At 45.0% G+C, this 26,636-nt stretch overlaps 1 protein-coding gene, 1 long non-coding RNA gene and 1 other non-coding gene across 11 annotated transcripts in view; 2 read left to right on the forward strand and 1 right to left on the reverse strand.

The window, feature by feature from the left end:
• SEMA5A (semaphorin 5A) overlaps positions 1-4,256 on the reverse strand; it is a 567,470-nt gene extending 563,214 nt beyond the window's left edge. For 3 of the 5 annotated variants that reach the window (XM_086361189.1, XM_086361183.1, XM_086361185.1), the window contains exon 1: positions 4,117-4,256. The gene's annotated coding sequence lies outside the window, so the exon portion shown is untranslated. The remainder of the gene's footprint in view (positions 1-4,116) is intronic. The other 2 variants (XM_086361188.1, XM_086361186.1) reach the window with 2 other exon arrangements.
• Positions 4,257-5,077: 821 nt separating this feature from the next.
• Positions 5,078-18,025, forward strand: LOC147350071 (uncharacterized). Of its 5 annotated transcripts, XR_015148601.1 has the most exons (5): positions 5,078-5,115; positions 7,195-7,284; positions 8,275-8,903; positions 10,968-11,209; positions 16,636-18,025. It is a non-coding gene; the product is annotated as an uncharacterized LOC147350071 (long non-coding RNA). The 5 variants fall into 5 exon arrangements; XR_015148600.1 differs by lacking the exon at positions 7,195-7,284; XR_015148603.1 differs by lacking the exon at positions 7,195-7,284 and having other exon boundaries at positions 17,541-18,025.
• Positions 8,106-8,175, forward strand: LOC147350072 (small nucleolar RNA SNORD123). The gene has a single exon (XR_015149305.1). It is a non-coding gene; the product is annotated as a small nucleolar RNA SNORD123 (small nucleolar RNA).
• Positions 18,026-26,636: the final 8,611 nt, after the last annotated feature.

A 26,636-nucleotide genomic window follows, 5' to 3' on the forward strand; every position in this document is an offset into this window, starting at 1 on the left:
GGAAAGAAAGAGTAAAGAATGGAATGATTTCATTTTTTCCAAATGCAACAGTACCACACTAATTCATTTTAAAACTTAGGAAAGAGAAGTAAAGTGCTCAACTTCGCTCTTGTCAAACAGCCATTAATCTTGGACAATAAAAGAAGGTAAAGAAAAAGACAACAGCAATTCCTTTGAGAAAATTTTCTGTTTCCTTGAGCCCACCATTGGGCTAATCCTATTTTAAATGTCATGCCCCAGGGACCTATAGCTTGGCTTTGAAGTTGCTTCAGAATACTCTGTGAAATTCAGAGCCAAGTACCCCTAGATCTAGAACCTTTAGATGAAAAAGATTAATTGTGTCAATACCAGTACATAACAATAACTTAATTGTTATACTGGACCTTCTCTTGGATCAAGTTTTCATTTGCTTTGTTCTGTTTGGTATAAATTCTGAATCAAAACAAGTTTGTCTATATATATTCCAGTTTGCTTTAATTTTTCTCCTCGTTTCTTGCCGTTAGAAATTGATTCTGTGTAATCTGGATAACCAGTACCTGATAAATTCATCACAGAAGTCAGTGACATCTTTATCAAGCACACCAAAAGCTGCTTCTTCAAACAGCTTCCCAACGAGCTAGCCACTCCTCACTTGTTGAATTTAATCTTTAAGATGCTACCAATATGTGCAGGAATTAGAAACCTCAGGTTGCCACCTATCTACGACTGATCATTTCTACAAGGCAGCAAACAGAGTGATAAAAACCAGTAATTTTCAACAAAACTTCTGCATCTCAATTTTAAAAGGCTGCCAGGAACATATGTGAAAATGTCTATGTTAACAACAGTACACAAAGACAAGTATAAACAACTTCAAAGTGCTTACTTGTTCTCATCTTAAGACTCAAGAAAAGAGTTGACTTTCTCTGTATAAACGTACAAAGATGCGGGTGGGCAGAAACGGACAAGGGTCCACACACACGCTTGCACTTGGGTGTAACTGAAATTTGTTAGACACTGTAGCTTACCTTTTAAAAATTATTTCACTCCAAATGTAAAAATGTGTCACCTTGGTGTTATAATTATACGCTAAGCAACTTGTCTGTGTAACTATAGCAACAAGTTCAGAAGCATTTTAAAACACAAATATAGTACAATTTTAGAATCAAGAATTATGGAGGATTTCTTGCAGGATGTGGAACTTTGCTCAAACACTGTACACAGAGTACTCCAAAGATGGATTCCCTGACTCTGACATAGTATAAACGGATTAACTTGTTCTGTCCCACAAACTGTAGGATTTGTGATCCAAACCTCTTCTTATGGATTAGATCCTACTCTTAGTTAACTCTGGAGTTGATTACTTGTTTATATAATGGAATTCCTTTAGACCTCTGCTGGACATTTAATGAAGGAGGGGAATTTCCCCTCCCCCACTTTCTGGTATGTGTATCAGAAGGAACGCCTCCATTTCAGTGACTTTATAATAACAATGTGAATAACATTTGGAATCATTAAAAATAATCACCAAGTTAATAAAAACTATGTAATGGTTCGGCTAAGCAGTTCTCTCTAGTATCAGGAGCAAAGGACAGAGTCCCAAGGAGCTGGCATCTCTCATTTTGAGCAATTAGCATATAACACATAGAAGAGTCTGTGGGTTTTAACACTTCTAATGTGAACAAGATTTCTTGCTGCAAAGCCGTGGCTGGGGATTCAGAAGGTCTACAAACTCTAAAACTTAAGCAAAAGTTTATGGGAATATGCACCTATTTATCATGTACTGGCCAACATCTTGTAACAGCCACTACACTACACATTTCTTTGTTTCATCCTATCCAGAAATGGAGAAGAATCATTTTAAAAGGAGACCGGCAGTGAAAAGCACAGGTTTATTTTTATCAAGTTTTGAACATCCCCAAAACTTCTTTTGGACAAAAACAAGCTTTACCACCCAGGAGACCAAAGGCTTTGCTCGCAGCAGGAATCTCACAGCTGCTTGACATTAAAACAACCGATTAAGTTAGTGCAATTTGTAAAAGACATAAAATGATTAGTATCATCCATCTTCTCCCTGTTAAGCAAAGTATGTAAAAGCATGTAAAAGCGGGTACCAGCTCATCACCCCAAGGGTTCCATGAGTATGTAGAGAATTAGCATGACTAATGTAGCACCATGGATGAGCTGCTATATCATGGCAAAGTTTCTGCAAGAAAGAAACTTAAGGAAAAAGAAATCTGTTTCAAGTGGCCCAAGCAGTTGCACGTCAGATCGCTATTTTCATTTAAGACAAACAAGGAAAAAAATCTTTGGGTGTACAAAATCCCTGTTTCCTCTGGGGTAAACACAGACATAGAGGAAAAGTTATTTAAATGGTACACAAGTTAAGCTATTATCTGCTTGAACTGAAAGTGTGAACTGGTCACTCAAAATAGTGCAGGATAAACTCTGCCCTCTCTTCAATAATGGAAGTGGCATTAACCAGCAATTAATTTAGCAATCCTAATTAGGTGTTAAAATCTTCCCTGGTAAAGTCTGATTTTGTCTTTCTGGGTCTCCTTAGGAAAGACTAATTCTGTAATTAATAACATATCTGTTGATTGCAAACTTGGCCATCAGGGCTCTTCCGGATAAGCTGATTGTGACATACAATCGCTTTTTTTAAAAACAAGATTCAACATAAACCTTAATTTAAAAAAAAAAATGATGTAACAATCATTTGTAACTCCTGGCGTTTTCACTAATCTGCTCCTGGAGGAGAACTTCATGTCAATATTAAACATAACTCACATTCTCTTCACCTGATTCCCATTTCTTTCTGGGTGAATACAAAGGTCGGGGGGAGGAAGGCAGACGCACAAACAGGAAGAGTTTACAGGGATGCGTTTAACTCTGGAAGGAGTCTTTCTATTTAAAGGACCTGAGTCTGTTGACCACCTTTCCTATCCCTTCTAACAAGGCTGACAGCTCCCTCCCTGGTCGACAGATCACCTACCGCGCCACCCTCCGCCTCTAGGAAATGATGGCAAGATCCGCCTGGTCCTGTGCTTTGCTCACCCGGACCCCACCAACTCACCGGGCACAGAGGAAGCCTTCCTAGCCAGCCAGCATCCTCAGGCCCTCTTCCAGCGCTCGCTCTCGGCGCCCCCTACCGGGGGTCCCCAGGACGCCGCAAGTGCAGGAAAAGTTCAACCCCAACTCTAAACAGCCAGCCGCATCCAGGTACAAAGCCAGAGGAGGACGAGGAGGTGAACGAGCTTCCCGCCAAAGCCCGGGGAGCCGGAATCTGACCACGCTAGGCCTGGCACCGGGCGCCACGGCGGCGAGCGATCCCGGGAGACCCCTCTTCGGCCGCGGGTCCCCCGCGCATCCTCCCTTCGGCGCCCGGATCCGCCTCTCAAACCCAAAATCCTGAGCCAGGAGGGGATGCGAAGTGGTGGGGCGGCGGGAGAGATGCCCGCGGAATGGGACTGGCCTGGTTGCAGCCAGCCCATCGGGCCGGCGGCTCCCGGGGCGTCTACACCTTCCCGGCCGCGGCGATCGGGGCGGCAGCCAGCTTCGGTCTCCCTCCCTGCTTATCAACAGCGCTCGGAGGAGTTAAGCCCGGGTCGACCGCCTCCTGGTTTCTCGCGGGCGCCGCAGAGCCCAGGTCACTCGACCAGAAAACCTTGCCCCAGGCAGGCACTGCGAAGTGACGGCCACCGGGACCCTGCCCTCAGCTCCTTACGCCGCGAGCCCGGACACGCGCCGGGTGCGTGCAGCGACCTCCGCTGCGCACCTTAAGGAGGCGTTTGGAGGGGTGCCCTCTCTCCCAGCGCCCGGGGGCCCACCGGGTAGCTACCCCTCTTTCCCTCTGCACGCTCAGACCTCGGCAAAGGCGGAGACTCAAACTTCCAGCCAGCGAACCTGCTCAACAGTGGGTGCCCCCCCCCCCGCATTGGGTAGTCCGATCCAGCAAGTGCAACCCCCGGACTGTGTCCCACGAGCCTGCAGAGCGACCTTCCCGAGATCCACACGACCCACGCGCCCACAACTGCCGCCCCCGAGTCCTGGCCCTCAACGCGGCTGGCTCGCGGCTGCAGCTACGACCACGCGGGGACCGGGCGGGGTGCGGGGTGGGGTGGGGGGGTCGCTCACCAGGTGCAAGGCGCGTTCCCCGTGCCAGTCATCCGGCGCCCTGGGGGTCAAGAGCGGCTGCGAGGGTCTTCTTCAGCGCCCGCGAGGGAAGTCCAGGCAGCAGCCGCCGCCGCCCCCCACCACTTCCCTAGAGTTACCCCCAACTCGCTGAGCTCCGGGCTGGAGCGGGGGTGCGCCGGCTCGAGCCCAAGGCGCACCGTCCCCGGGCTCACGGCCGGACCTGAGGTGAGCAGGTTCGCGCCCAGCGGGGACGACGGACGAGGAGGCAAAGTTGGGTGCTCCAGCCAGCTCCGCAGGGAAGTCGCCGGGTGGAGTGGGGAGAGGGGAGCCCTTGGGATGAGCCACAAGGACCGGGGCGTCCCCCCGCCGAAAGGAGGTGTAGGGTGGTGGGGGCCGCCGCTGGGCTCAGGGCCGCGGACGGCAGGGTGCTGCGGAGCCCACCCGCAGCGGGAGCAAAGCGCGCGGGAGGCAGCGCAAGCAGAGCAGCCGCCGCCGGCGCTGCCTTCCCGGCGAGTAGAGCAGCGCGGGGAGCCGGGGTGGGGAGCTGGGGGCCGGTTCGCCCCGCCCCCAGCCAGCCCCTAACCCCGCCCCTGCCCGGTTGGCCCCGCCCCCTTCCCCGCCCGCCTCCGCCCCGCCTCCTGCCCCTCCCGGCGCGGGTGAAACCCGAGCGCCCCACCCCGCGCCTGACCTCCCGGGCCCCTCCCCCGACACCGCCCCTTCCCGGGACTGGACCCCCTCCTCTTCTCCCGGGGCGCCCCCTGGACTCCGGGGAGGCCCCCACTCCTGCCCGCCCAGGGCGAGCGCGCCCGAGCGTTGACTTTCAGGGAGCCCCCCTCCCCCGCCTCGCAACTTTCGGTCGCTCCCCCGCCCCCTGTCCCCTGTCCCGCCGCTCCGACGTGGCTGCTGGGGGTTGGGGTTGAGGGGGGGTATAAAGGGCCGCAGGCGGCGCGGGCCGAGCCCCGGGACGTGGCGCGTCCACTCCAGCGACCTCAGTTCCAGGTACGTGCGCGGCCCCCACTCCCCGGCTAATCCGGCCGGGGGATGGGGGGTGGGGGTGGGCAGGGGCCGCGGGGATCCTCTGGACTCCGAGTGTGTGATTTTGTTCCTCTCGTGTGCTCAGCGCTTGAGACTTCGCCAAAGACCGAGGGAAGTTGCTGTGGGTTCTTGGAGGAGCGTGTGGAGGGGGTCGGGGAGGGGTGGTGCGCCTCCCGGCTAGATGGGGTCAATTTTTGCAGCGTTGAATTAGAGAAGCGGACAAATCCGGCGAACCAGGGAGGCAGGTCAGGGGATCCCTGAGTGGCCGGGCTGCGTGTTAAGAGAGGATAATGTCCCAGATGGACAGTCTTCTCGTCCAGTTATGGGGCAAATGTTACTTGTTGCACTTCGAACGGTTCTTTCTCCTTTATTGAGCGAGTACTCAGGCGAAAAAGATTCGTAGTTGAAAAGCAGAATACCTTTCAAGACTCTGGAATTTGTTGGGGGAAAAAAAAAAGTGTGTTGGTACTTGGTTGCAAAACTTTGGGAGGGAACGCTGAAGGGCTGCGCCTGACCTTTCTGGATGGGGGTGGGGGACAGCCTCTCTGGGCCCTTTTCTCTCCAACTGGGCTTCAGAGCATGGCTTTCAAGCTTCCCTGGGGTGAGAAAATTCATGAATGCCCCACCGTGACCCTTGTACTGCAGTGACAATGGCCAGGTGGCCCCATGGGCTGCGAACTGTGCCCCTGCGTTCATCTGTAAAGACAAAGAACCCATGGCTGGCTGGAAGTGTCACGGCTCCCGCAGTAGCCACATAGATCTAGGAGGACGACAACAGAAAAACAAACTGACATTCATTTATCTTTATTTTCTAGAAAAATTTTTTTTAAATAAAAGAATTAAATGAAAGCAATCCCACGGGTTTCCGTGGAAGCCCAGCCCAGCCTCAAATCTCCAGTCTCTCTGTAGGGTTGGTGATGGAGCGGTTGGAGATACAACTCAGGGCCTCACTCGGATTTCCTTAAGATGTCCGGAGGAAATATCAGTAGCTGGGCGGGTGTCTGAGATGCTTTCTGCCCCGGGGTTGTGCCGGGGGCACTCAGCCAGGTGCCTGGCAGCTGCTGGACTCCTGGGGCCTTCAGGAAAAGCCTAACAGGTCTCCTTCTGTGCTGGGCACATGGGGCACCAGCTCCATTCCCGACATTCCAATTCTCCTGCCAACGTGGCAGGGAGACCCAGGAGTGCTTCTTGGGGAGGGCGGAGGCTGGCCAAGGTCAAGCCAGGCTTCTTTGCTCCTGGCCAGAGGGAGGGGGAAGGAGAACCCAGCCTCACCAGCCAAGGGTGGCTCTGTGGACCTTGGATCCTCCAGCTGCGGGGGCAGAGGGAGACAGAAACTAGAATCCGACGTGTTTATCTGCTCCTTGTCCTTTGCCCCTCAACACTACAGTTAAAGGCATTAAAAAATAAAAAAAATAAATAAATCTCAGCATATAGAGGGCTAAGCAGGGAGAAAGAAGTATCACCCAAAGAGGGCCGATAACATTTAACTCGATAAATTATGTACCTTTATGTGTCTGTGGAAGGAGTGAAGTGTTATCCACTCAGTTGTTTCCGACTCTTTGAGACCCCATGGACTGTAGCCCTCCAGGCAAGAATACTGGGTAGCCATTCCCTTCTTCGGGGGATCTGCCCAATCCAGGAACTGAACCCGGTCTCCTGCATGGCAGGCAGATTCTTTACTGACTGAGCAACTAGGGAAGCGTGTGTGTGTGTGTGTGTGTGTGTGTGTGTGTGTGTGTGTGGTGTCCCGGCGGGGGGGCAGGGGGGGGTGGTCAATTTGACAGGTACTTACAGACTACACCAAAGGGTTGTTAAAATATGTACTTTTAGTGATAATGAATTATAAATAAATGAATAATAAAAATGAGGAACGGGAGAAACCAAATAATAATTTCAGATGTACCTTTAAAGCTAAATGGAACTAAACTGAAGTCATAATTTACCTTGCAACTTGGAGAAAGTTCTTGAACTTTTCTGAGCTATAGTCTTGTCAGGAGCTTAAACAAACCTGATGGCACATACATCCTTTGTAAATATTAACAGAAAAAGAAACTGGTACAACTGAAATATTCACCTGAGGCCCTGCATGGAAGTAGGCTCTCTACAACAAAACTCATTTAAAAGAATCCACAGGTGTGTTCTTTTCCCAAATGCAATTTCTGAATTTGGTTTTTTTTTTTCTTTGATAAGTCTTAGCTGAAGCCCATGTGACATTAAGCTGCTTCTCATCACAGTCAAAACTAGAGGGAATCATTTCAAAATGAAAGTGTTTAGTTATCTTCTTTTAAACGTAAAATTGAAGCTCTCCCTAAACTCTATTCAGTTCAGTTCAGTTGCTGAGTCGTGTCCGACTCTTTGCGACCCCATGAACTGCAGCACGCCAGGCCTCCCTGTCCATCACCAACTCCCGGAGTTCACTCAAACTCATGTCCATCGAGTCGGTGATGCCATCCAACCATCTCACCCTCTGTGGTCCCCTTCTCCTCCTGCCCCCAATCCCTCCCAGCATCAGGGTCTTTTCCAATGAGTCAACTCTTCACATGAGGTGGCCAAAGTACTAGAGTTTCAGCTTTAGCATCAGTCCTTCCAATGAACACCCAGGGCTGATCTCCTTCAGAATGGACTGGTTGGATTTCCTTGCAACCCCAGGGACTCTCAAGAGTCTTCTCCAACACCACAGTTCAAAAGCATCAATTTTTCGGCACTCAGCTTTCTTCACAGTCCAACTCTCACATCCATACCTGACCACTGGAAAAACCATAGCCTTGACTAGACAGACCTTTGTTGGCAAAGTAATGTCTCTGCTTTTGAATATGCTATCTAGGTTGGTCATAACTTTCCTTCCAAGAAGTAAGCGTCTTTTAATTTCATGGCTGCAATCACCATCTGCAGTGATTTTAAACTGTATTAGGTGAGCCATAATATAAAGGAATGAAAAGACCAACCAAACACTTGGTGAAAATGATGAATTCTGGGGCGCTGATTCATGTGATTTGAAAAACGCCATCCATTTCCTGATTCACCTCAGTTTCTGGGTGGAAATGTGAGGAGTCTCTTATATATTTGAAACAAATAACTGATTTTGTCTTGTCTTTACCTTCCTCCCTTGTGTTTGAATTTCAGCCTCATGGTTAAACTGCCACCTCAGCTGAAAGGAGCCAGGAGAGGGTGGCAGAGAACATCACCCAGAGGAGACTGCCATGCTGCTGTGGGTCATAAGTGACCTTAACAGGAAACCTTGCTGTCTGTGATCCTAACAATGCAATGAGATTGTATCCAGATCATGAAACACCTCAGCATAGAAATTGTGGTTCTAGACGTTTCCATCAAAACTGGATTTTCCTACTGATGAATAGGGAACATGTTACAGTCACCAACCACAAGTGTTCTCTTTTCACTCCGTTTTGCTTCTTTTAGATCCATGGCATTGAGAAATGGAAAAAATGACTAGATCATCTGATCAACCCCATAAGTTTGGTTTTTTTTTTTTTTTGGTCTTAAAATGGCCAAACATTGAGAAAAACGGAGTTTTATGCATCACTAAAGTTACCTGGTGCTGTTTTTTGTTCAGCAATTTTAAATATTTGGAAGACTCACAATTACAGTTACAGGTGACTGAATCACCGAGAAAGGAAAGCTCAGGGAGCCGTCAGCTCCTAATCACATCCCTTGAGCTTCACCAGAAAATCTGTAGCTTTTTTTTTTCTTTCTTTTTTTTTTAAACCCAAGAAACGCCCACTCCCCTGGCAGAGGTAAGCAGACCAGCTTTATTTTAAAAAGCCGCTCCAGAACTAGGACAGAATAGAAAGAATAGTTATGGCACGTCTGAGAATGAGCGTGGGACAAAGTGCAGGTTCCTGGACCTTAAATGGGAGGACCTGGCCCACCAGGTAGGCACCAGGGCTCTGCCAGTCTGTGCATTGAACACTCCATCCTGGCCCCTTCCCTGTGTCTCAGTTTCCACCCCGCTGCATCCAGGCACTGCCCTGAGCTTTCCGTGTCTGGTCAAGGGAACGTGCTTTGCCACTGCAGGTTGTTTAGTGCAGGTCAGCACAGAGCAACGTGGCCCTTGCTCCATCCAGGTGAACTCGACTCACCTGTGATCTCTCTTAAGCTCACTTCACAGGTGAAAACCACCTTCCCACCCCTCACAGCCACATTCGAAGGAGCAGCCTGCCTAAATCCTACCCACCAAGAACCTTAGCAAGAACTCAAGGGTACAGCAACCCGAGCGCATATTTAGTAAGAAATGCTCCCTTATTTTTTATTTAGGAAAATTAATCTCACAATTAATCTCACTTTTAATAAGGGCCTGTTAATAAAAGATGTGTTTTTACTTCAACTATGTGTCGAGAAGAACAAAGTATTCTAGAAATCTGAAAGTATTTTTCCTGGTGTTGATGGTTAAATGTCTAGATATATGTATTTTTCTAGCATCCCAGTTTCCTTAAAATAAAATCAGTGTGCTCAAAATACCTCAAGTCATCTTTTTATACGTATCATATGGGGAAAGGGAAAAAAAATGCAAAATTTCAAATATTTTGGGACTACCTAGAGGAAATGCAAATTGTTTGCAACGTGGAGATAAAGCACTCCTGTGTGTCATTTTCTGACATTGAACCTTACATATATGTTGAGTATCTATACGCAAAGAATGACTATACTTTTTAAAAAAAATTATGTTTGTACTTATTAATCATTGTCCTCTATATTCATCTGTCTTTGGAAATAGAGCTTTGAGAGGAAATAAGTACATTTGGAAAAACATTTTCCAAGAGAGTACCCATCCTACATGTATTTAGAAACACAAATTAGTCTTCATTTATTCCAGTATTTACCAGGGAGATCAACTCATAATGACCTTGAGTTCAGTGAAAAGCCTCTCTCCTAAGTGAAATTAAACCAATAGGCAAAGTGTTTCCTGGAGCAACGCAGTGAGAAGATGCGCTGTTAAGAACCCCGTCGCACCGTCTGTCAAATCTCATTTCAGACCCTCCTTTCTGTTCCCGTGGTGTTGCCTTAATTGAGAATGTCAGTTTCTTTCCCTGCTCTTACGGTCTCCCTGTCACCCCTAGCCTACATCACTGTACCGCAGTGATCACCTACAAACACCACCCCCACTCCCATCAGCCTTAATAACACAGGACACCCCCCCACAATTATATTTAAGTTGCAATCGTCCTGGCTTTGAAAAAATATTTTTTTTCTTGCATGTAGGTTTGACCATGGAACTTAGCCATGATGAATAAGATATAAGTCCATGAAATTCCAAGAAAGTCTTCCTCAGAGAGGCAACAACTAACTGGGCATGCTCTTTCTTGCCCTTCCCTCCCACTTCCAGATTCCTGCCTGGAACTTGATTGTAATGGTTGAAATTCCAGCTACCATCTTGGACTCATAATCTCAGGATCTAAGCCATGAGCTAAGGATAGTAAGGGTGTCCCTGGTGGCTCAGACGATAAAGAATCCATCAGTAATGCAGGAGACCAGAGTTTGACCCCTGGGTCAGGAAGATCCCCTGGAGACAGGAATGGCAACCCAGTCCAGTATTCTTGCCTGGAGAATCCCATGGACAGAGGAGCCTGGCAGGATGTAGTCCACAGGGTCACAAAGAATCAAAAATGACTGAAGCAACTTAGCATGCAGCTGGCAAGGATAATAGAGGTGGAGGAGAAAAAAATGCCTGAGTCCTTCTTGACTTTATGGCACCCCCTTATTAAGCCAGGACTTCTGCCTCCAGAAGTCTTTTTCATAACATGAAAAAGAAGTGAATTTCCCATTTTTGTCTATCATTGTCTCTGTTCTGGTTTTTGCAGGAGAATGGGATTCCTAATTGACGGAAGTGTGAGACTCTCCCAGAGTCAGCATCCCTGTGGGTTCATCTCAGCATCACCACCCACGCCGCCTTCTCTCCCTCCCACCGTTGCCTTCCTGCCTTCAACGTAGTTTGTTGCCTGGCATGTTCTGGCACTGGGCTGCACCTTAAGAAGAGAATAGAGAGCAGCACAGCCAATGCCTACCTTTTCAGGCATTACAGCCCTTACAGGAATTAAGGAAGGTAGGGGTCAATGACTGATTTCACAAGTATGTTGGCATAAGCCCTGGTAAGTGCTATGAAAGACAAGTTTAGGGGTGTCTGATTTAGTCTGGAGAGTCAGAACAGGCATTGTTGAGGAGGTGGCCTTTGGGCTAACTTTGGAAGGGTGAGAAATGAGTAACAAAAAAATGGGGGAAGAGAGATTCCAGGAAAAAAGCAGAAATGTTTAACTTTAGAAGTTAACACTTGTTAAAATATCAAAGATAGTAATTGCAAAAGAATAGCCACAGACACAATCTTCTGAAAGAGTAAAGAGGAAAAAAGATGAAATAAAGACAGCTTGGTCAATCAGACAAATGGAAAGAAAAAATTGTGCAAGAGAAAACCTAGAAGAAATTAAGTAAATACATAAAATCTAATTATATCATAAAGCTCATAGCAACAAGGGGAAAAATACACACCAGACAAACGTCAGTCAGAATAAAGCTAGTTTACAAATACTAATATTAGAAACAAATTTTTAGATTAAAATCTTTTTTGGTAAAAGTATTCACCATCTAAAAAAAAGTTCAGTTCATTAGGAAATAGAAATACATATACAACTAACAAAAGAGTTTCAAAATATAAAAAGTAAAAATCAGAATTGTAAGGAAAATTGACAAATCCCCAGTCATTGATAGTGCACATTTCTCTCACTAATTGATGAATTCACAAGGGGAAAAATAGTATGAATTTAAATATTCTGAGAAAAGCAATTATCAAGGTTATTCTGATATGGTATGGATATATCAAACACTTATCCAAGAATTACAAAAATTAAGTCTGGGGCCACAAAGCAAGCCTCAATTAATTCTGAATAATTAGTACCATAACTGGGTTACAAATTAATAATTTAAAAAAGAATTTAGAAAACCTCACATTTGTTGGCTTTAAGCCATATTTTTAATAATGTGACAAGGAATAATGGAAATCAGAGAAACTTACATGTTGTATGAAGATTCAACATATAAAATGTGATTTAGTTAAAGTTATATTTACAGGGAAATTTAGCCTTAAGTATTTATATTAAGAAGGAAGTAGTAAAAATCTTTTTTCCAACTTTATTGAGATGTAATTGACCTGCAGCACTATATAAGTTTAAGGGGTACAGCATAATGATTTCACTTGTATCATAAAAAGATTTTCCCAATAAGTTTAGTAAACATGCATCATTTCATACAGATACAAAATTAAGGAAATAGAAAAAATTACTTCTTTGTGATGAGAACTCTAAGAAAGACTGAAATTAACAAGCTAGATATCTAACTCAAAAACCCAGAAAAGGAACAAAGCAAGGGAAATTATGTAATTAATATCACATTTGAATGAAATACGCTGAAAGATACAGTGGAGAGAATGGGAAATTCCAAAGCTGTTAAAAAAATCATAAAAGATTAACAAAACAGACAAACCTCTGAAAAGATATATAACTCACTAGGGAAATTTGGCTTTAGAAAACTAAAGAAGAAGTGAAAATCCAATAACACTTATGACCATTAAAGAAACTGAATCAGTACACACTTCGACAAGATGAGCAAACAGGAGAACTCTACTGAATATTCAAGGCATAATTTACCCCATTCTGTGAAAGTCATCCTGGTGAATATGAAAATTGTAGCCCACACCCCCCCAAATTCAAGAAATTTTTATCATTAGAAAATATACTAATATAAATCACCTCAGCAACTAAATGGAGAAGGAAATGGCAACCCACTCCAGTACTCTTGCCTGGAAAATCCCATGGATGGAGGAGCCTGGTAGGCTACAGTCCCTGGGGTAGTGAAGAGTCGGACAGGACTGAGTGACTTCACTTTCCCTTTTCACTTTCATGCATTGGAGAAGGAAATGGCAACCTACTCCAGTGTTCTTGCCTGGAGAATCCCAGGGACGGCAGAGCCTGGTGGGCTGCCGTCTATGGGGTTGCACAGAGTCAGACACGACTGAAGCGACAGCAGCAACTAAATAAAAAATAAAAACCATATGATCATTTTATTGCCGGGAAAAGCCAATTCTGACTCCATGCTCGAACTATTTCTTTGATTTGCTTTCCATTGCTTTTGTTATTATCAGTTCAGTTCAGTTCAGTTGCTCAGACGTGTCTAACTCTTTGCAACCCCATGAATTGCAGCACACCAAGCCTCCCTGTCCATCACCAACTCCCGGAGTTCACTCAAACTCACGTCCATTGAGTCCATGATGCCATCCAGCCATCTCATCCTCTGTCGTCCCCTTCTCCTCCTGCCCTCAATCCCTCCCAGCATCAGAGTCTTTTCCAATGAGTCAACTTCGCATGAGGTGAAAAATAACCTGCCTCAGAGAATCCTGCCCCTTTGCCTGACTGTTAAGCCAAAGGACCTTTATTCAGAATCATGTCCACCTGTGGATGGCAGGAAAGACGATAGTAGAGTGACCTTGGATGGGGTAACAATTTCAGTAACCACATAATATGCTTTGATAAAATCCAACATGTATTTTCATTTAAAAAAAGCACAAAACCTGTTAGCTATTAGATTAGTAACAAAAAGGAATTTATCTAACCTAATAGACTGTCTACAAAAAAAATTAACAAAATACTTGACGCTTCATTGTGAAAGAACTATTTACTTGAAAGAGAAGCTCAAGACAAGTGTGCACATATCAACACTTCTATTCAATGCAGAAACAGTGGTTGAAAAGAGAGGAACAAACTTTAAATTGCAGACCGTACAAGTGTCTCCAGTAAAACCACTTAAAAACATCTGCAGATAAATAATTAGAATGAAAGGAAAGTTCTGCAAGATTGCTAGATAGAATCTCAACACACAAATCAATTGTGTTCCCATAAGCCCGCAGCAAATATGAGAAAATATAATTTAGAAAAGATAACAATAATCAAAATCATTGATTTTTTACTTAAGAATAATGTCAGCAAACGATATGTTGGACCTTTGTGGAAAACTTATAAAACTAAGGGTCCTAAAGAAGTCCTATGGAGAAGGAAATGGCAATTCACTCCAGTGTTCTTGCCCAGAGAATCCCATGGACCCAGGAGCCTGGTGGGCTACAGTCCATGGGATCGCACAGAATCAAACACTACTGAAGTGACTTAGCACCCAAAGAAGTCCTAAATAAAGTAATTCTATATCACATTTATAAGTAGAATGATTCAGTAATATCTTCAACATGATATATTTGTTTCAAAATGTCCATGCTCCCCAAATTTATCCTTAAATACAGTGGAGTTCCAATGAGGCTGGCTGTATGGAACTTGGGTAGACCTTACAATGGATCTCCCAAGGCAAGAGCAAACATTTAGGAGTGGTTAAGAAATTTATGTAAAAAATGAACATAGCAGGTGAGATTATAAACTACCAATCCTGTTCATACAGTTGTAAGAGTTAGGGCATTGATGCATTGTCACAGGGAGAGACCAAGAGAACAGTGAAACAGAGGGCCCATAAACAGACCCAACATATACCATCCATGACTGTGACCAGGGGGCTCCCTGGGCAGAGGTAAGGCTCAAGTGTGTTTAAGACAATTGACCGCTTTGATGCAAAAAACACCGAATCAGATACTTCCCTCAAGCCATTCATACCAATAACTTCAAAGTAGATTAAAGCCAAACTGAGAAACAAAACATTAACACGTTTAGGAAAACATGTATCTATCTATATGACCTCTGGGTAGAGAAGGCAGTTTTCAAAATAAGATACAAATATCAGCCTTAAAGAAAAAAAACAGTCAATACCGCAAACAACGTTAAAGTTTGGAACTTCCGAATGACAAAATACAACTTAAAAGCAAGCCACAGCCTGGGAGGATTTTCCGTTCATACAAATGACAAAAGATGGTAGACAGAATATACATATTCTCTAACTCCTAACCATCCAATGGAGAAAGAGGAAGCAAAGGAAAAGTGTGCAAATGAAACAGGAAGCTCACCGACCAATAAACCTAAGAGTAGACTAATGACCTCCTTAACAATTATGGAAATTTATTTAAAGCAACATGGCACCACGGAAAACGGATCAGATTGGCAATAATGAAAAAGTCTGGCAATACCAACTGTTACCACCTATTGACAAGGGGAACTTTAGAGGTGTAAATTGGTGCAATCACTTGGGAAAGCATTTTGGCCACTCTTAAAAGCTGAAAACGTATATTCTGTGCAGCCCAGTTGGCAAAGTTGCAGAGAACAGGCCACATACTGCTAGGTTATATAAAGTATTCAAACCCCAAATATCTGTATAATGTATGGATACATACACAGTATGTATAATAGCAGCAGAAATGCTCAACACTACACTTCTGATGAAATGCATGATGGTGGAAAGATAAACACAGGACACTGTGTTTACCTGTGAATCTGTTTTCAGAGATTCAAGAAAATAAGAAACAAGGCAAATATTGAGAAAGGTTCAGTTCAGTCGCTCAGTCATGTCCGACTCTTTGCGACCCCATGAATCACAGCACACCAGGCCTCCCCATCCATCACCAACTCCCAGAGTTCACTCAAACTCATGTCCATCAAGTCAGTGATGCCATCCAGCCATCTCATCCTCTGTCGTTCCCTTCTCCTCCTGCCCCCAATCCCTCCCAGCAGCAGACTCTTTTTCAATGAGTCAACTCTTCACATGAGGTGGCCAAAGTACTGGAGTTTCAGCTTTAGTATCATTCCTTCCAAAGAACACCCAGGGCTGATCTCCTTTAGAATGGACTGGTTGGATGTCCTTGCAGTCCAAGGGACTCTCAAGAGTCTTACCCAACACCACAGTTCAAAAGCATCAATTCTTCAGCACTCAACTTTCTTCACAGTCCAATTCTCACATCCATACATGACCACAGGAAAACCATAGCCTTGACTAGATGGACCTTTGTTGGCAAAGTAATGTCTCTGCTTTTCAATATGCTGTCTAGGTTGGTCATAACTTTTCTTCCAAGGAGAAAGGTTAAAATTATATAAAGCTGGTTGGGTGGGTGTTCATTAGATTACTATCTTTTTCTGTATGCTCATCATTCAATAAAGAAGGTTAATGGGAAGTAAGGAAGTGTAGAAAGTAGGCAAAGAGAGCTCATTAGAGCAGTTTTGTCCTGGAGAGGAACAAAAGGGCTGGTAGCAGCTGGAGAGAGATGAGCACAGAGGGCTGTTTTTTTAAAGTGGGTCATTCGAAGCGTGTTTATATATTGATTGAAATACCTTCATAGCCAGAGAGAAATTGCCTATGCAGTAGATGGAACAAGATAGCCCCAGGAATGAAGGTCTTGGAAAGACAAGAGACAATAGAATTTGTTTGGAGAGAGCCGGAGTTTGTCTCCGCATTGTCATAGTGGAGAGGTCCAGCGAGAGAGCAGACGCAGCAGGAGTGGAAGTTTTGTTGTACACATGCAGGCCTGTCCTTCTGATAACTTTTGTTTTCCTTATGAAGTATGATGGCAGGTTCGGGTTGCGGGGAGAAAGAGGGTATGAAGTTTAGAAAAGAGAAGCTGTGAAATCGGCATCTTGGAAATCAGGAAGACACACTTGCTGGGATCTCCATGCTGCCTTGAAAGACAACCGAAGCCGGTGGTCGTTATCCTAACGGAACCCCATCCCCAGGCCAGTGGGATTTTGTCCTGCAAAGTTCAGCAGCTCAGGCACTGGCATGAGGAAGGCCAACAATTGGATCTGACCAGGAAACAGTTTCCCCAAGCAATAGAAAAAGGGAAAAGCAGGAAAACTGAAGATGTTTACAAGGAAGTGGCTTTAAGCATGGTCCTGCAAGGGAAGCCAACTAAGGAGGACGTGCAGACAAAAGTCACGGTGTCCATGGACTGGAGGACAAGATACAGTTAAGGAATCGTGTCAAGGGGTCCCCTTGAAAGGGAAGCAGAAGAAGTTGTGGGGGAAGAGTAGAATGAGGGCATGCATTGCATCATGGTGTTTCCATGGCAATGGGGAGCCCAGGTGGAAAAATTAGTGGTTGTTGAAGGCAGGGGGATGACAGATGGGTCGTAGAACAGAAGGTCAGCATCTTACATGTGTGATCAGTGTAGATGTTGAATCCCCCAGAGGAGTCCTCAGTGAATGAGGCAAGGTGACACAGGCGGGTCGGCAGACAACAGCCATGAGGAAAGGGCACCATCTTCTGCATTTTACAGGGTTTGAAAATGTGGTCCAGTGAGAATGAACCTCTAAGAAGACACTCACAGACTAATAGCCAGAGGAGCCCAGGATGGTTGGCCCCCAAATGCCATCCTTTTTCCACTAAACTTCCCAAGCAAGTTTCAACACAGTAAACCTGAATAACCATATACAATGGAATTTGATATTAATCTCCAGTATCTCTTCTAGAAAGAACTGGTCATCACCACCCTTAACCCATGTGACTAATGAGAAATAACCGAGAAGTCTGCAAACAAGCACAAGCCCAGGCTGACCATCAACCCAGTGAATAAGTCTCTAGGGGCTGAGTCCAGACCTGTGATTTTTGAAAAATCTCCCTGGGTGAGTCTGAAACACAATCTGTACTGACTTGGGTTATTGCCAGTACAAAAGCTCACCTATCTCTAAAGCATGAGTGGTTCTGATTGTCCCGAGGAAGAAATGATCCTGTAGAACAAAGGCTGGACTGCCTCTATTGGGAGTGTTTTTCTGTCCATCCCTAAGCTTCTAGAATTCTTGCACTGAGCAGCCTGTGTAGCAACTCCTTCCATACTAAACTGTATCAAGAACATGTTTTTCTGTTTAGAATCTTATATAATCAGAGCAGATTCGTAATATTTGCTCAGCTTGCCCAAAAGATTCATTAAAATATCATTAAAATATCAACTATAAAATATTTTGGCTCATCTATAATATATCCTGCAAAATGTTTGTTGCCTTGATTATTACTTTAGAGATTGCTTATATTATGGAAGCCTCTGTCTTATCTCTCTCAGTCTCTGTCTCTCTCTGTCTCTCACACAAACACATATACATACTTTTCCATGAGGATCAGATTTTGCAGCTTTGTGCATGAATGAAAGCAACTTCTTAGGAACATGAAATGAGACAGGATTCCCCTCTGAGTAGCACCAAGATCCCTTTGACCCTTGTTTACCCTCCCTCTAGCCTAACTTCTCAGCTCAACCAGCACAGACATGATTCTTTAATCACACAAGCACATGAGCTGAAATAATATTCATTTCACCTTTCCCTGCCCCCCAGGAGATGATATCATGCCTGCTCACCACAGGGAGACACGTCAGGCTCTAGGGTGGGTGAGGAAATGGCCTGCAGGTACCTTGCTCCTGGAAAATGATACCACCCCTGCCAGCCTCCACCGAGCTCCTGCAGCTCCCCTGAGTAGGCAGGATTGCCTGCCTTCTCTTCTGTTCCCCAGAGCCTTGTGCATGGATCTAACAGAAGCAGAAGATATTAATAAGAGGTGAAAAGAATACACAGAAGAACTGTACAAAAAAGATCTTCACAACCCAGATAATCACCATGGTGTGATCACTCACCTAGAGCCAGACATCCTGGAATGTGAAGTCAATTGGGCCTTAGGAAGCATCACTATGAACAAAGCTAGTGGAGGTGATGGAATTCCAGTTGACATATTTCAAATCCTGAAAGATGACACTGTAAAAGTGCTACACTCAATATGCCAGCAGATTTGGAAGACTCAGCAGTGGCCACAGGACTGGAAAAGGTCAGTTTTCATTCCAATCCCAAAGAAAGGCAATGCCAAAGAATGCTCAAACTACAGCACAATTACATTCATCTCACATGCTAGTAAAGTAATGCTTAAAATTCTCCAAGCCAGGCTTCAGCAACACATTAACCGTGAACTTCCTGATGTTCAAGCTGATTTTAGAAAAGGCAGAGGAACCAGAGATCAAATTGCCAACATCTACTGGATCATCGAAAAAGCAAGAGAGTTCCAGAAAAGCATCTATTTCTGCTTTATTGACTATGCCTTTGACTGTGTGGATCACAATAAACTGTGGAAAATTCTGAAAGAGATGGGAGTACCAGACCACCTGTCCTGCCTCTTGAGAAACCTGTATGCAGGTCAGGAAGCAACAGTTAGAACTGGACATGGAACAACAGACTGGTTCCAAATAGGAAATGGAGTACGTCAAGGCTGTATATTGTCACCCTGCTTATTTAACTTCTATGCAGAGTACATCATGAGAAACGCTGGGCTGGAGGAATCACAAGCTGGAATCAAGATTGCCAGGAGAAATATCAACAACCTCAGATATGCAGATGACACCACCCTTATGGCAGAAAGTGAAGAGGAACTAAAGAGCCTCTTGATGAAAGTGAAAGAGGAGAGTGAAAAAGTTGGCTTAAAGCTTAACATTCAGAAAACTAAGATCATGGCATCCGGTCCCATAACTTCATGGCAAATAGATGGGGAAACAGTGGACACAGTGGCTGACTTTATTTTTCTGGGCACCAAAATCACTGCAGATGGTGATTGCAGCCATGAAATTAAAAGATGCTTGCTCCTTGGAAGAAAAGTTATTACAAACCTGGACAACATATTAAAAAGCAGAGACATTACTTTGCCAACAAAGGTCCGTCTAGTCAAGGCTATGGTTTTTCCAGTAGTCATATATGGATGTGAGAGTTGGACTATAAAGAAGGCTGAGCACTAAAGAATTGATGCTTTCAAACTGTGGTGTTGGAGAAGACTCTTGAGAGTCCCTTGGACTGCAAGGAGATCCAACCAGTCCATGTTAAAGGAGATCAGTCCTGGGTGTGCATTGGAAGGACTGATGTTGAAGCTGAAACTCCAGTACTTTGGCCACATGATATGAAGAACTGACTCATTTGAAAAGACTGTGATGCTGGGAAAGATTGAGAGCAGGAGGAGAAGGGCACGACAGAGGATGAGATGGTTGGATGGCATCACCGACTCGATGGACATGGGTTTGGGTGGACTCCGGGAGTTGGTGATGGACAGGGAGGCCTGGAGTACTGCGGTTCATGGGGTCGCAAAGAGTCAGACACCACTGAGTGACTGAACTGAACTGAACACTTATTAAAAAGTAGAGACATTGCTTTGCCAACAAAGGTCCATATAGTCAAAGTTATGGTTTTTTTTCAGTAAGTCAGGTACTGATGTGAGAAGTGGACCATAAAGAAGGCTGAGCACCAAAGAATTGATGCTTTCGAATTGTGGTGCTGGAGAAGACACTTGAGAGTCCCTTGAACAGCAAGGAGATCAAACCAGGCAGTCCTAAAGAAAGTCAACACTGAATATTCATTGGAAGGACTGATGCTGAAGCTGAAGCTCCAATTCCTTCAGCCACCTGATGTGAAGAGTCTACTTGTTGGAAAAGACCCCGATGCTGGGAAATTTGAGAGCAAATGGAGAAGGGTGGAAATAGACGATGAGATGGTTGGATGGCATCACCAACTCAATGGACATTGAGTTTGAGCAAACTCCAGGAAGTAATGAAGGACAAGGAAGCCTGGTGTGCGACAGTTCTTCGGGTTGCAAAGGGTGGGGCACAATTTAGCAACTGGATTACAGCATATCATCTACAAAAGCAAATGGAGACCCATCTTTGGCTCCCAGGTGGTTGATCCCAGGGGTGCTCAACTTTGAACATGCCTCAGAATCATTGGGATAATTTGTTAAAAATCAAACTGGTGTTCAACACCCTTCCAAGTGTCTTATTCAGTAGGTCCTGGGTGAGGTCCAAGACGGCATCTTTAATCTGTTTCCAGGTGATACTGATGCTGGGGGTCTGGGTACCACCCCTTGAGAATGATAGCCTACAGGAATCTTAGCATCACACAGCCCTCATGTTATCTTCTGTGGGTAAATCAGATTTGCCGTAAAATCTTACCATTCTTATGACTAAACCACTATCAACTCCTTCCCCTTGCAGTCTTTATTCTCAGGAATTTTGTTTTCAGGAACATCAGCTCTTCAAATCTGAACCAGATTTTATCTTCTTGGTATTCACAGTACCCAGCGTAGTGGCTCACGTTACAAGGAGTTTGAAACTATTTTCTTGTAGAATGAAAGCAAAATGAGTGAGTGCAGTGCTGCGTTAGATTATTGCCAGCAATTTTTGAATGTGACAAAAATCCTAAGGATTTGGGTAAACCGCTCAAAGTCAGAGCGTAGCAGGCCCTAGTGTGAGGACGTCGTGTGTGTGGTGGACGAGCTCATTTTGCCCACTTTGCAAATTTAAGGAAAATCTACATTTTAAGACAAGTCCTGACTTTTGTCCAAGTCACAAAAGATGTAGCTGGCTCTGAGTTGTGATTCTCCATAAGAAGCCTTTGCCTGTCAAGGTAGTCCTTAGAGATTGGAGACCAAAGAGTTGTAGGTTATTTATTTCACAAAAGGCATTAGCAATCTAGGCAGCAACAGATCTTATAGCTCCAAGACTGGGATGAGGCTGACTGGACCTGTCTAGAAATAACTCGAGCACAGCGTACCTGCCCAGGTGACTCTCCCTCTGGGTAAGTAGCCAGATAAGTATGACAAGGAGCAAATCACTTACAGATTTCAGTGCCCTGGCCAAACCTTAGGGGCATAAGGGTCTCCCAGTTCCCTTTATTTAGAAAAACAGGTGGGAAATCTAGATGTTATCTGAAATAGTGTGTTGGCCACAAAGGAGTGTATTCATTCCAGTTTTTTGTAACAGCTTAAGCACCTACTCGAACTAACTTTTTGGCCACCCCGATATTTTAATTAAAAGGAAAAAGCTTCTCCTTTGGTTTCAAAGCATGACTTTTCTTTCTCCCTCTCCACCCTTCAGCAACTCTGGGGGGAGAAAAACAACTGAATGCAGCAGAGTGAAGAGATTGCTCCCAGTCTTTGGCACACAAGCATCACGGTCTTCCTGCACCCAAATGTTAATTTGAACTGACAGAACACGCTCAGCACTTTCATTTTATTTCATAACAAAAGCGGCAAACTTCACTTCTAAGCATTTTTCTTCCCCGTTTAATGGCTGCCATTCCCGAGGTCAGCAAACAGATGGAGTTGAAGGCGAGAATGTATAATTGCAGATTAGGCAACTGCAAAATTAATATGACTTTGTTAATGTCAAGATAAGATTTGAGAGCCAAAAGGGATTTTCGAGATCGTTGATCTTGAACTTCATCGCACAGTCGAAGACACTGAGGGCTGCAGTGATTATGTGTCCCTCTCGGATTCACAGAGCCAGCTGGGGACACAGCAACATCTGATGCTCAGCCTCCTGGCCCACAAACCAGTCCCCACTGCCCTGCCCCTGTGCTCCACTCTTCCCATTAATTCCTCACAGGAAAGGGGCTGTAGTTACCCCTCGCTGCTTCACCTTCCAATGGATGTGTATAGGCACAGGCTCACACACGTCCATAATGATTGTTTGGCTCTCCATTTGAACTTAGTCCTCCATTTTCAGATATTTCATAGTTTACTTGGATATGTCAACAACACATTGTACAAACACCATGAAAGAATTATTCAAGAAAGAACCTAGCCACGTGTGGTAATGAGGATTTAATTGAGTTCCAGTGACAGAGACCCAAAATAACAGGGGCTTAAACACTGGAGACAAAGGAAAAGTTAGGGCGATGATACAGTGCTTCCTAAATTCCTCTTGGGACCTGGTTCCTCTCCAGGCCCATCCCTGGTGGGCTTCCTATGTCTTCATGAACCAGCATGGTTAACCATCACCCCAAAAATCTAGCCATGAAACAAAGGAGGGGAAGAGAAAGGGAAGGCATACTCCTTCCCATGGGGACATGCCCTGGAGCCCACACACACATGACCTTGGCTGGAACTTTGTAACAAGGTCAGATCTTGATTCTGGGGATCCATGTGCCAAGCTATATAGTGTATGGAATTATATACTCTTGATGCAACAATGACTCTTGCTTTTTGTCTTAGTTTTGCCTTGTTGGCCTTTCTGGCCATCCAAACATCTATGTCTAATCAACTTCCCAGGATTTCCAGGTGGTGCTAGTGGTAAAAGAACCCACCTACCAATTCAGGAGATGCAAAAGATGTGTGTTTGATCCCTGGGTTGGGAAGATCCCCTGGAGGAGGGCACAGCAACCCACTCCAGTATTCTTGCCTGGAGAATCTCCATGGACAGAGGAGCCTGGTGGGCTACAGTCCATGGAGCCGTGAAGAGTCAAACACAACTGAAGCGATTCAGCACACACACACATTCATCTTGTCATGTGAGGATACACTCAACCCTACCCTAGGCGGGTGATCCCATATTGTCACTGTGCTCACCTCCAAATATTCTTGGGCTTCCCTTGTGGCTCAGCTGGTAAAGAATCTTCCTGCAGTGCGGGAGACCTGAGTTCTATCCCTGGGTTGGGAAGATCCCCTGGAGAAGGGAAAGGCTACCCACTCTAGTATTCTGGCCTGGAGAATTCCGTGGACTGTATAGTCCATGGGGTCACAAAGAGTCAGACACGACTAAGCGACTTTCTCTTTCACTTCACTTTTGCCTCCAAACATGTGCTGCCTCCACCAGGTCCAGGCGTGGGCCCCTCAGTCTAGCAAGTATAAGTTAAAAGATAAATTTCTGCCCATCCATTGCATTTAGTGTGCAATGGTAAAGTAGAAACAGAAAACTTCAATGAGAAAAAAAATCTCTCAATGGAAGGCAAGCAGAAGCTACTGGTTCTTCGTTGTTGCTGTTCAGTCGCTCGGTCACGTCTGACTCTTCTTGATCCCATGGACTGCAGCACACCAGGCTTCCCTGTCCTTCACTGTCTCCCAGAGCTTGCTCAAACTCATGTCCATTGAGTCGGTGATGCCATCCAACCATCTCATCCTCTGTCCTCCCCTTCTACTCCTGCCTTCAATCTTTCCCAGCATCAGGGTCTTTTCCAGTAAGTCGGCTCTTCACATCAGGAGGCCAAAGTGTTGGAGCTTCAGCATCAGTTCTTCCAATGTGTATTCAGGATTGATTTCCTTTAGGACGGAATGGTTTGATCTTTTTGCAATCCAAAGGACTCTCAAGAGTCTTCTCCAACACCACAGTTCAAAAGCATCAGTTCTTTGGCACTCAGCCTTCTTTGTGTTCCAACTCTCACATCCATACATGACTACTGGAAAAACCATAGCTTTGATTATGTGGACCTTTGTCAGTAAAGTAATGTCTCTACTTTTTAATATGCTGTCCAGGTTTGTCATAGCTTTTCTTCCAAGGATCAAGCATCTTTTCATTTCATGGATGCAGTCACCATCTGCAGTGATTTTGGAGCCCAAGAAAATAAAATCTGTCACTGTTTCCATTTCTTCCCCATCTATTTGCCATGAAGTGATGGAACCGGATGCCATTATCTTAGATTTTTGAATGTTGTGTGTTAAGCCAGCTTTTTTACTCTCCTCTTTTGCCTTCATCGAGACGCTTTAGTTCCTCTTCACTTTCTGCCATAAGGGAGGAAAGCTGTTTGTTACTAGTAAGCAAATCCCTCTGAAGAGTTCCTGGCCAGGTAGTGGAGTTAGCACCTTGGTCCCTTTGTCTGGCTGCACTGGGCATAGGTCTCTGGAAGGAGATCCTGGTCCATGTCTTCCATGGCTTTGTTTCCTGGGAGAGCCTTGCTGGTGTCTTAGCCTGTACTATCCAGCTGGGGCGAGCCCAGCCCCCAGCAGGTTGACAGTGGGTCAATGATCACTTACGTATGCAGGATCGTCTTGTGACTGCCTTGACAACACCTTTTTCAACCTTAAAATTCAGCATTTTTATTTCCTTACCTCTGCTCTGTCAAAAATCTTTTCAAATAAATGGTGACTACTTTGAGGGTGTCTTAAGGAAAGAAGCTTCCAAGGTGGCACAGTTGGTTGAGAATCTGCCTGCTAATGCAAGAGACACAGGTTTGATCCCTGTGTCCGGAAGATCCCCTGGAGAAGGAAATGGCAACCAACTTCAGTATTCTAGCCTAGAGAATCCCATGGACAGAGGAGCCTTGTGGACTACAGTCCATGGGGTCTCAAAGAGTCAGACACAACTAAGTGACTAAACAACATAAGGAAATTCCCTTGTTCTGGTCTCCCATTGTCTGACATGCATGCTGCATGCTAAGTTGCTTCAGTCATGTTCGACTCTTTGCAATCCTATGGGCTGTAGCCCTCCAGGCTCCTCTGCCCGTAGCATTCTACAGGAAAGAATACTGGAGTGGGTTGGCATTTCCTCCTCTAGGGATCTTCCCGAGCCAGGGATTGGACCCATATCTGTTAGGTCTCCTGCATCGGTAGGGAGGTTCTTTACCATTAGTGGTACCTAACAGGAATGCCTTATTTAAGGAGCATGAGAACAACCTATGATCTCTTGCCCTTGCAGCCTTCTCTGAGCTGCCTCTGGTCACAGTCTCAGTTTGGGGTAGAGGCTGTATTTATCAGCCTTACAAAGTCCCAGGAGGACCCTTAGTAAACCCAGTTGTCTACAAATAAGTGAGTGTCTTCTTCAAGACAGAATGTGGCATGGCAGAGCTGAGGTCCTTCCAGTTTTGCTTAACGTCTGATGGCTCTTGTCTTAATTGGTCTCTCTAACATCTCAAGCAGCTGCCAGGACACACCGGCATCCTGGATTTTCTGATCATTTCCCTGGATGGTGGTGATGGCAGTGACAGCATGTGTTCTGCAACTGGGATCCTGCAGAAGACAGTGTCACCGGATGTCTCATCAGCGCACAAGCTTCACTAGCTTTCCTGCCGCCATGATCTGTGTCTTTGCCACCTGCTATCAGAATGTTTCCTCTAAGACAATGACATCAATTTTAGGTTCTAACAAAGGCAAACTTGCGCTTCCAGGAATAGAATTCTGCTCTATAGATTCATCCAAACGTGGGACGATTTAGACGTCGACTTCTTTCTCGCATACAATCTGACCTGCTGTGTCTGTTCCACAAGGTTACCAACCACAGGCCCCTTTCTCCTGGTCTCCGCATCGCGCCTTGTTAATTCTCTGGTCTTCATGACCCAACATTTCTTACCACCCGTGAGGAGGCAGAACGAGGATGCTACATCCCTGGAGATTTCACACATCATTTCTGTGCAATCCTATTATTCAGAATTATATCTCAAGAATAAACTCATTTTTCAGCATGGCTTAGTGCCCAGACAAAACTCAAGGTTTTTATTGCTTGAGAAGGAAAGGAAGTTGATACTGTGGAACTTGAGTGGCCTCTGCCACATTATGGAATCTTTTTTAATGTGCAACATAAATATTTATAAAACAACCTGCAATTAGTTTATAGCTATAATTGCAGGACAACTATAATTTTTTTTTAACCTCTAAGTCTCTCTTCTCTAGAGTATTGTCTATACTGCCAATGAGGGAATTGTAGGAAACTCCTTATGTGAAGTGTTAGGGTCATCTCCTCCTCCACTGTGATTTGATCTTCCCTCTGTTCCCAGAGAGGAGGCATCCTCCTTGGGTGATGCTGGGACAGGCACTTCTTCTGTGGGAAATGATATTAAATCAAG

The sequence above is a fragment of the Bos grunniens genome, chromosome 20 (genome assembly GCF_055505025.1).
Source record: "Bos grunniens cultivar Pamir isolate PY7600 chromosome 20, Bosgru_T2T1.0, whole genome shotgun sequence".
NCBI classification, from domain to species: Eukaryota; Metazoa; Chordata; class Mammalia; order Artiodactyla; family Bovidae; genus Bos; species Bos grunniens.